General features: G+C 33.3%; 1 protein-coding gene across 5 annotated transcripts in view; it reads left to right on the forward strand.

The window, feature by feature from the left end:
* The window catches only part of LOC113828314 (heparan sulfate 2-O-sulfotransferase 1), a 39,280-nt gene that overhangs the window by 1,033 nt on the left and 28,247 nt on the right, over window positions 1–10,000 (forward strand). The window lies entirely within an intron of this gene.

Genomic DNA, 10,000 nt, shown 5'->3' on the forward strand with positions numbered 1-10,000 from the left:
GGAACAAGGTTGATTTATAAAAGTATCTCAAATTAAACGAAATATGGGAACTACTGATACACACGCTCAGGATGAAAGGGTGCAGATATTAGTTGAATATTTTGCAGTAGTTCAAAATGAAATTTTCTTGATGCAAGGAAAGGTTAAAAGAATTAAGCAGAAATTTCTATGATATCAGAATGGGAATAAAGAAGAGCAAAGAAAAGGTATAACATCTACAAACTAGACTACCTGTATATAAGCCTTTTCCAAGTGTAATCATGGTCCTGGCCAAAACATGATGGCAACTATAATAACAATGATATTATGATAATGATACGCTAATACCAGTTGTGTTGATAATTATTCCAACAACGTGAAGAATAATGGCAGTAATGATGCAATGATGATGATGTGATAATGATGAACTAACAGCAACATGAAAAAAATAAATAAGTGCTTACATATATAAACAATCTTTTCGAGTTTCTCTTCACGATAAAGATAAGCTATACACAATGATTTTCATGCCAATCGTAATAATAATAATGATTACAAAATAAAAGGGAGAGAGTTGAAAGTACTTGTAAAAAGGGTAAAAACAATGCTAATTATGCACAATGATTTTGATACCAATAGGGATGATAATAATGATTATAAATTAGAATACGGGAGAATGAGAGAGAGAGAGAGAGAGAGAGAGAGAGAGAGAGAGAGAGAGAGAGAGAGAGAGAGAGAGAGAGAGAGAGAGAGAGAGAGAGAGAGAGAGAGAGAGAGAGAGAGAGAGAGAGAGAGAGAGAGAGAGAGAGAGAGAGAGAGAAAGAAAGAAAGAAAGAAAGAAAGAAAGATAGGGGAGGGAGAGATAGAGAGAGCGATAGAGTGAGAATGATAGGGTAGGGAGAGAGAGAGTCAAGTTAAAGTCAAAACACTTTATTCCATTAATTACAGTGGTTATTCTTTACATAAATACATTCATATTTACAATTGATATTTAAAAGATGTTCTTTTAATTTCGTTTTGAAATTACAAAAGCTATTAATGACATATATTAAAGAGAGAGAGTTGTTGTTGTAATTATCATCATCATTACTATTATTATCATTATCAATATCATTATCATTATTATTATCATTGCTATTATTATCATTACTATCATTATCATTATTACTATTGCTATTATTATTATTATCATTATTATTATTATTGTTATTATTATTATTATTATTATTATTTTTATCATTATTGTCCTTGTAGTTATTATTATTATTACTATTATCATTGTTATCATTATTATTATTTCTATTATTACTATTATAATTATCATTATCATTGTTATTATCATTATTATTAATTTCATTATCATCATCATTATCATCATCATTTATATTACTATCGTTATTATTGATATTTTCGTTATTTTATCATTATTAATACTATTATTATCATTATTATCCTTATCAGTCATTATTATGGGCGTTCTGTGTTTACGTTTTATAATAGAGGACTTTGTAATATTTAAACATTTCTGCCGAGTGGTTAGAGCACCGGACCCTTCGAGTCCCGGCCGGTCGCTTTGTTCCCTTTGGCAAGGACCTTCGCTTCGATTGCCTAATGTGTATGATATATATATATATATATATATATATATATATATATATATATATATATATATATATATATATATATGTGTGTGTGTGTGTGTGTGTGTGTGTGTGTGTGTGTGTATTGTAAAACATGAAATGTTCACAATGTGGTTGACGGCTCAGACTGGATGATGGCTCAGGATTGAAGGATTGAAGTCTCAGGATTGATTGATGGATGACGGCTTAGGAACGGTTGATGGATGGCGCCTTAGGATCGGTAGATGGATGACGGCTCAGGATTGAAGACAGGATCGGTTGATGGATGACGACGGCTCAGGATTGGTTGATGGATTAAAAATTAGGTTAGGTTAGGTTGGTTTAGGTTAGGTTAGGGTAGGTTAGAAGAATATTAATAATTATTAATTAATTAATCAACATAATAATTAATACTAATAATTTCTAGTGAATACTTTACTCCAATACTTCTGCTTAACACAGGTATGATCACAGCTTGGTAGTTTATTACATTATCTATTGGCAACAAAATTATTAAACAAACATTGGAAAAGGCGTATATACTGGTAGTTTAGTTTGTATATGTTATAATATTTCTTTGTTAATTTTGCTTCCAATTCCATTTTTTTCCTTTATCCCTTCCTAGCCCCAAGAAAAAAAAAAATCAACTACTGCAGCATTTTCTATACGCTTTCATCCCGAGCTTCTGTATTAATACCATACTTCGGTTAATTTGAGATATTGTTATAAATTAACCTTGTTCCCTCTGATAACTTTCTCCTGTGATCTGAGGAAACCGCGCGAGGCCCGATCCAATAAATATTCATTATACGAACACTCATATGCACAGAAATATAGGCATGTCTATCAGTTTAGACATGCACATCTACATATAAGTAAAGGCATATTTATCAGAGAGATAAATATGCCTTTATTTCTGTTTATATAACCATGTATATTCACTGGTCGGACCTTTTTTAACATTGTCCGTTTGCAGCACGGACATTAATTAGTTCCTTCAAATCATGCAGAAGCTGACTCATAAGGTCTAGTAAGAAACTCGTCCGTTGATTCATTTACCTCTTGCATTCCTTGCTAAATTGGAAACGTTGCGCATCTATTGTTTGTCTTTTTCAAGAAATAAATAATTGATGTTATTTGTTTTAATACTTGTATGCTGATTTAGAGAAAGAAAGATAAGCGTCCAATAAATGTAATTCAGTTCATAACAAACACACACACCATCATACTTACATACATATTATATCTTATGTTCTAGCCTTGTAAAATCCGTCGCTGGACAGTCTGCGCCTTCTCGTCGAGGAATGGTTTGCGTCACATGAAGGGAAACCCTCGCGCGCCGGAACAGGCTGGGTTCTCATAGTCGCCTTATATGTGTGTGTGTGTGTGTGTGTGTGTGTGTACATACATATATATACATATGTATATATATATATATAAATATATTTATATATATATATATATATATATATATATATATATATATATATATATATATATATATATATATATAGATAGATAGATAGATAGATAGATATGAGAGAGAGAGAGAGAGAGAGAGAGAGAGAGAGAGAGAGAGAGAGAGAGAGAGAGAGGGAGAAGGAGGAAGGAAGAGAGAGGGAGGGGAGGGAGGGAGGGGGAGGGAGAGGGAGGGAGGGAGGGAGGGAGGGAGGGAGGGAGGGAGAGAGAGAGAGAGAGAGAGAGAGAGAGAGAGAGAGAGAGAGAGAGAGAGAGAGAGAGAGAGAGAGAGAGAAGAGAGAGAGAGAGAGAGAGAGAGAGAGAGAGAGAGAGAGAGAGAGAGAGAGAGAGAGAGAGAGAGAGAGAGAGAGAGAGAGAGAGAGAAAATGAGATGTACATATATTTATATACATTGAAAAGTGGAGCCTTTGAAAGAGGTAGACACATGAAAACTATTCATATTAATCATCAAACTGTTTCTAAAAAATGGGAATACTATAATTTAATCTACATACATTTTGTGAAAAAAATGCAAGGGAATTAGACACGAATGATAGAAAACGAATGATTGTCAATCAACTACACAGGGCTCTTTAACACCAAGTAGGCCTACATCATTAGGAATGCTCTTATTGCTAATAAAATACATTGCAACCTATATATTCATAAAGTCCATATGTATAAACAATTATATTCACCAAGAGCATGATTGAAATAATTTACGTAAGAAACGCACATACCTGTACACATTAAGATTCATGATTACTGTAAACAGCAAGTCATTAAGAATTCTACTCGCGTAGAAATCAAGAAATTGCCGTTATTTCTAAGCCTGCATCTCATGTCCTACACATTGGATTATTCAAAATGACTTCAATAATCGTGATAGTAATAATTATCAAACACAACTGCATCAATGGCAATAATAATGATAGTGATAATATTGATAATGATAATGATCGTAATAGTAAAAATATGAATTAAAGAATGATACTGATACTGATAATGACATAAGGCATCTTTTCCAGCGGTTACGGGAAACGCGACACCTCTTGCGCGACAGGAATCGAGCAGACGGTTAACTTTAATGTAGTTGCCAGATGCATTCCTCCTATTTCGGATATTTGATGCATATTCGTACTCATATTGGATATCTATAACACCGCACTACCCACCATGAGATAGCAAAAGCCATCTTGGACATCATATTCCAAAATACTGTGTACCTGTCGGAAAAATAACCAGTACAGTAAAATATCAAGCCGTCAACTGCGGCCATTCCCATTACGTCACAGAAATGAGCGGAGCTTAGAGGCCTGTCTCGCCTCCGATCACGAGACAGCTTTTGGTGTCGCGTGTCTCGCGACACCCTACTTGCCACCGGAAAAGATGCCTATAGTCTAAAAATTATGATAAAAGTAACAATTATGAATAAATGCCACCAATGATAAGAATGATGAAACATTGATAATGATGATTTTGTTAACGATAAGAATAATATTCTCTCTCTCTCTCTCTCTCTCTCTCTCTCTCTCTCTCTCCCCCTCTCTCTCTCTCTCTCTCTCTCTCTCTCTCTCTCTCTCGCTCTCTCTCTCTCTCTCTCTCCTCTCCCTCCCTCTCTCTCCCTTTCTCTCTCTGTCTCCCCCCCCCTCTCTCTCTCTCCTTATAATCATTATCGTTATCCGGATTGATATCAAAGTCATTGCGTATAACTAGTATAGTTTTTACCCTTTTTACAGTTATTAGAATTATTATGAAGAGAAATATGAAAGTAGGGAACCCAAAAAGATTTATATTTGTAAGTACTCATATTTTTTTATATATTATGCTATTGTCAATTCATTTATAATTATCAGCTTTGATTGTGCCATCCTTACTGCCATTATTCTTAAAATCATTATCATCACTGCTACTGCCGTTAGCCCATCATTATCACCATATCATTATTGACTATGACTACTCTCTAAATCTTTATCTCAAGAAAGATGGCTATTACAAATAACTAAAGAAAAAAGGGATTATTTTTCTCCGCCGGGAATCGAACCCGGAATTCCCGCTTAATTGTGTTAACCGTTACACAATAGGAATTTGTACACTTCTCATGGAGGAGAACTATTTAAATAAAGTAAGTTTTTTATCAGTTATTTATATACTCATTTAATAACTTTTCATTGATTTTTTTTGTGGGTGTGTATTCATTTTTGTGTGTATATATTTGTTCTTATTTCATATATATGTTTACCTTTTTTAGACAGTTCCTTCCAGTAAGTGTGGATAATGATAATTGATGGAATCAGGATTTCTCTGACTTCATTATTTTCCTCCCATGTGCTTGCTTAATGATTATAATATGACAATGAACAAAGGCCACTAATCACACTAGAACTAATGATAAGAATAATTTAATACTAATAAGGATGATTTTGTTACCGATAAGAAAATGATATTGTTGATAATAATGATAAGAAAGCCGTTATAACAATCAGCGACACAAATTATAAAAATGATAAAAGAAACATATCAAAGATTTTAGAACAAGTAACTGTGTTGTTACCATAATACTATGAGTAATCAAATCACTATTGATATAGACTATACGTACATAATTGATAACAATGAAATATCTCTATTTATCTGTTTCTACCTCTCCCCTCTTCTCTACATTTTTCTCTCTCTTCTTTTTTCAACATCTCTTTCTTTCTCTCTCCTCTCTCTCCTTTTTTCAACATTTCTTTCTTTCTCTCTCCTCTCTCTTCTAAATCTCTCTCTCTCTCTCTCTCTCTCTCTCTCTCTCTCTCTCTCTCTCTCTCTCTCTCTCTCTCTTTCTCTTTCTCTCTCTTATTCTATAATCATTATCATCTTGATTGGTATCAAAATCATTATGTATAAATAGTATTTATTACCCTTTTCAATTACTATTATTATTATCATGAAGAGATACAGGGGAGAGGGTAACCAGAAAAGATTGATTATATTTCTAAGTATTGTCAATTAATTCATCATTATCACTGTTGCTATTACCGTAATTGCTGTCATTATTCTTAACGTTATTAGAATAATTATCAACGCTGCTACTGTCATTAGCTTATCCTTATCATTATATCATCATTGTTATTGTAGTTGCCATCGTGTTTTGGCCAGGACCATGATTACACCCGGAAAAGGCTTATATACTGGTATTCTAGTCTGTGTCATAATATCTTGATTCCCATTCTCATATACTAGAAATTTCATACTTCAAAGACATGTTTAACACCATTAAAAATGGTTTGAATCCAGTTTATGTAAAATTCGTCTTAAAAAAAATATATATATATATATATATATGTATATATATATATATATATATATATATATATATATGTATATATATATATATATATGTATGTATATATATATATATATATATATATATATATATATATATATATATATATATATATATATAACAGCAACTGCACGGGAATTAGACACGCTTGACCTTTCTATCATAAACATGAGACTAGATAAAAGAAAAGCAGATACACATACATACTAGAAATCGTAATTGCTGTAAAGGCAAGTCATTATGATTTAATTGAAAAGCAAATAAGACTTTCCTGAACTTTATTTCGTAGTGTATATATACTTTGAAAAGTATGCGAACCATGATATAACCTATTGCTATAAATCATACTCAAGAAATCGTCGTGATTCAAAAGCCTAAATCCCATAAACATGACACGCCAGTCGGTTCAAACGATGACTTCATGTGACTATGATGATAATGTTCATGATGATAATGATGATAATTAAAATAATTATGATGATAATAATAATAGTAATGATAATAATGATAATGATAATAGCGATGAAAACGATAATGACTGATAGTTACGTTTTCTAGAAATGATAATGAAAGCAGCAATAAGGATAATAGTAATAGTAATATGATAAATATCGATGAATGATAATAGTATTATTAGAAATGTTAATATGGTTGAATACAATGCAGACGTTAATGCTACTGATATCTTTTATCACCGTTTTCTCATTATTCTCATCATTAGAAATACTATCATTATCATTATCATTAGTAGTATTATCATTGCTATTGCTATTACCATTATAATTATGCAGTTATAAAATAATTTTAAGAAATAAGAAATAAAAAGCGCATGCGTGTTCCCGCTCTAAAAGCCGCCGTATTAACCGTCATACGACAGAAACGACGCAGATTGAGGTAGAAGTCGTTATATAATCTACGTATTTGTTGATTGATTTTATTTCTTCCTTTATTCCTATGTCCATGTGTTTTATAGACTATTCCTTCTCGTATGTTAATAAAATGATGATAATGGAAGCAGGTTTTCTCTGATTTGGTTGTTTCCCTCCACCGTATTTATGTAATGAGTTAATAATGTTAAGAAGAATGAGGGTTTATCAAAAGAACAATACAATTGATAAATTCTGATATAATTGTTTTTATTAGTGTAGCTGCGGTGTTACTTTAGCATCCACTATAAACACTCAAATGATATGCCGCCAGTTTGTTAAAATTATACGAGGCCCGACCAAATAAATATTCATTATACGGAAACCTACATATCCGGAAATAAATGCATATCTGTCGGTCAAGACTTGCATGTCTACCCAACAGATATATAAATGTATATATGTCAGATGGGTAAACTGAGATGCCCTTATTTCTGCGCATTTGCATGTCTGTATGTATGAATATTTATTTGGTTGAGTCGCACAATTTTTTAACTTGCCGATAGATATATACATCCATACATTATACATACGTTCATACATTCTCTCTCTCTCTCTCTCTCTCTCTCTCTCTCTCTCTCTCTCTCTCTCTCTCTCTCTCTCTCTCTCTCTCTCTCTCTCTCTCTCTCTCTTTCTCTCTCTCTCTCTCTCTCTCTCTCTCTCTCTCTCTCTCTCTCTCTCTCTCTCTCTCTCTCTCTCTCTCTCTCTCTCTCTCTCTCTCTCTCTCTCTCTACTGTTATTATTATAGTAATAACAATAGCAATAATGATAAAAAATAACGTGATGTTAACAAAATCATCATAATCGTCTTAATGAGGTTAAAAAAATCATAAAACAACAATGGTTCGCTAAGAGAACTTTGTGTGTTTGTCTCCGCTGGGAGTCGAACACGGTATTCCCAATTTAGAAGCGGCTGCGTTAACCGTTACACTACAGAGTCTTGGTAATAGTATGTAGAAGAGATAATTAAGTATAGAAGTAGATTTTTAGGGTTTCATATTTTTTTCCAATTTGCAAGTTTGTTTCTTTATTTGTTTATTCATCCTTTTCTTTTGTTAGTCCATTCCTTACCGTAAATTTCTATAATGATGATACTGGAAGCAGGCTTTCTCGGATTAGGTTATTTTCCCCATATGTTTTGAAATGACAGTGGCATATGATGACAAACAAATGCCACTCATGCTCCAGCTAATGATTAAAGATATAGCAATGATAATGATACTGATGCCGATAAGGAAATCACACAGTTCATGATAATGATTCTGATAATAAGGCAAAAGTAAAAACGATGATAATATGATGATAAGGAATTATGTAATGGTTTTCGATTATGTATCTGTTGTTACCATAGCAATAAAAGTAATCAAATCTAGAATGATATAAAATATACATATATCATTAATAACAACAGTAATGAATCTCTCTCTCTCTCTCTCTCTCTCTCTCTCTCTCTCTCTCTCTCTCTCTCTCTCTCTCTCTCTCTTTATCTCTCTCTCTCTCTTTATCTCTCTCTCTCTCTCTCTCTCTCTCTCTCTCTCTCTCTCTCTCTCTCTCTCTCTCTCTCTCTCTCACCCCCCCTCCCACACACACACACATGATTTCATCCATTGAATTGGCTATTTTTGACCTTGACTTGCATGGTGACATAAGACAATGGAAGATAAGCATTGTGAACACGTAACTGAATAAACAAGAAACATATCAAATAAAGGTCAGAGATTCCCTACAAATGTAACAGTAAGAATTAAAGCCCACAAATAGATTTTGACTATGGTTATAGCATTAATAAAAGATGGGGAGAGAGTGAAAGAGAAACAGAGAGAGAGAGAGTCAGAGACAGAGAGGGGATAGAGAAGTGGAAAGAAAGAAAGGTGCAGAGAAAGAGGTGGATTGGATAGAGAAGCACTCCCAAACACAGATTCACTTTGCTGAAATATTGGAAATAAAATTGAACACAATATCTATTCCCACCGGTAACAATAAAATCCAGTACATATAAGTTTCTTCAAAACCATATCATATATATCGTAAGTAAAGAGGGAGAGGCACATACACACAGGTAGAGAGAGAGAGAGAGAGAGAGAGAGAGAGAGAGAGAGAGAGAGAGAGAGAGAGAGAGAGAGAGAGAGAGAGAGAGAGAGAGAGAGAGAGAGAGAGAGAGAGAGAGAGAGAGAGAGAGAGAGAGAGAGAGAGAGAGAGAGAGAGAGAGAGAGAGAGAGAGAGGAGCGGGGCGGAGAAAGAGATAAAGAAACAGATAAAGAAAACTAGAAAATAAGATACACACATCTATATAGAGAAATAGAAAGTTGGAGAGCGGTAGACACATAACGACTATTCATTTTTCTTTCTGAAAATAAAAGTTTATTAGGAAAATGTTTCTCAACAATGGAAATACTATACTGTAGCCTACGTACACACCGTTCTTAAAACTAAACAAAACAAAACAGTAAGCATTATTACAACAACTGCAAGAGAATTAGACACGAATGATCGAAAAATAAATGACCGTCGTTTGTCAATCAACTGCACAGGGATCTTTAACACTAGGTAGGCCTATATCTTGAGTGTTCTTATTGTTAATGACGATCATAAGGGTAGCAAGACAACACTAACAGAACCAGTGTTGTTGTTAGAGACAAATGATATTAGCAAATCAATCTTAGATGTAGATCTTATAAAGTTATATTTTG

Source organism: Penaeus vannamei, chromosome 1, assembly GCF_042767895.1.
Source record: "Penaeus vannamei isolate JL-2024 chromosome 1, ASM4276789v1, whole genome shotgun sequence".
NCBI lineage: Eukaryota > Metazoa > Arthropoda > Malacostraca > Decapoda > Penaeidae > Penaeus > Penaeus vannamei.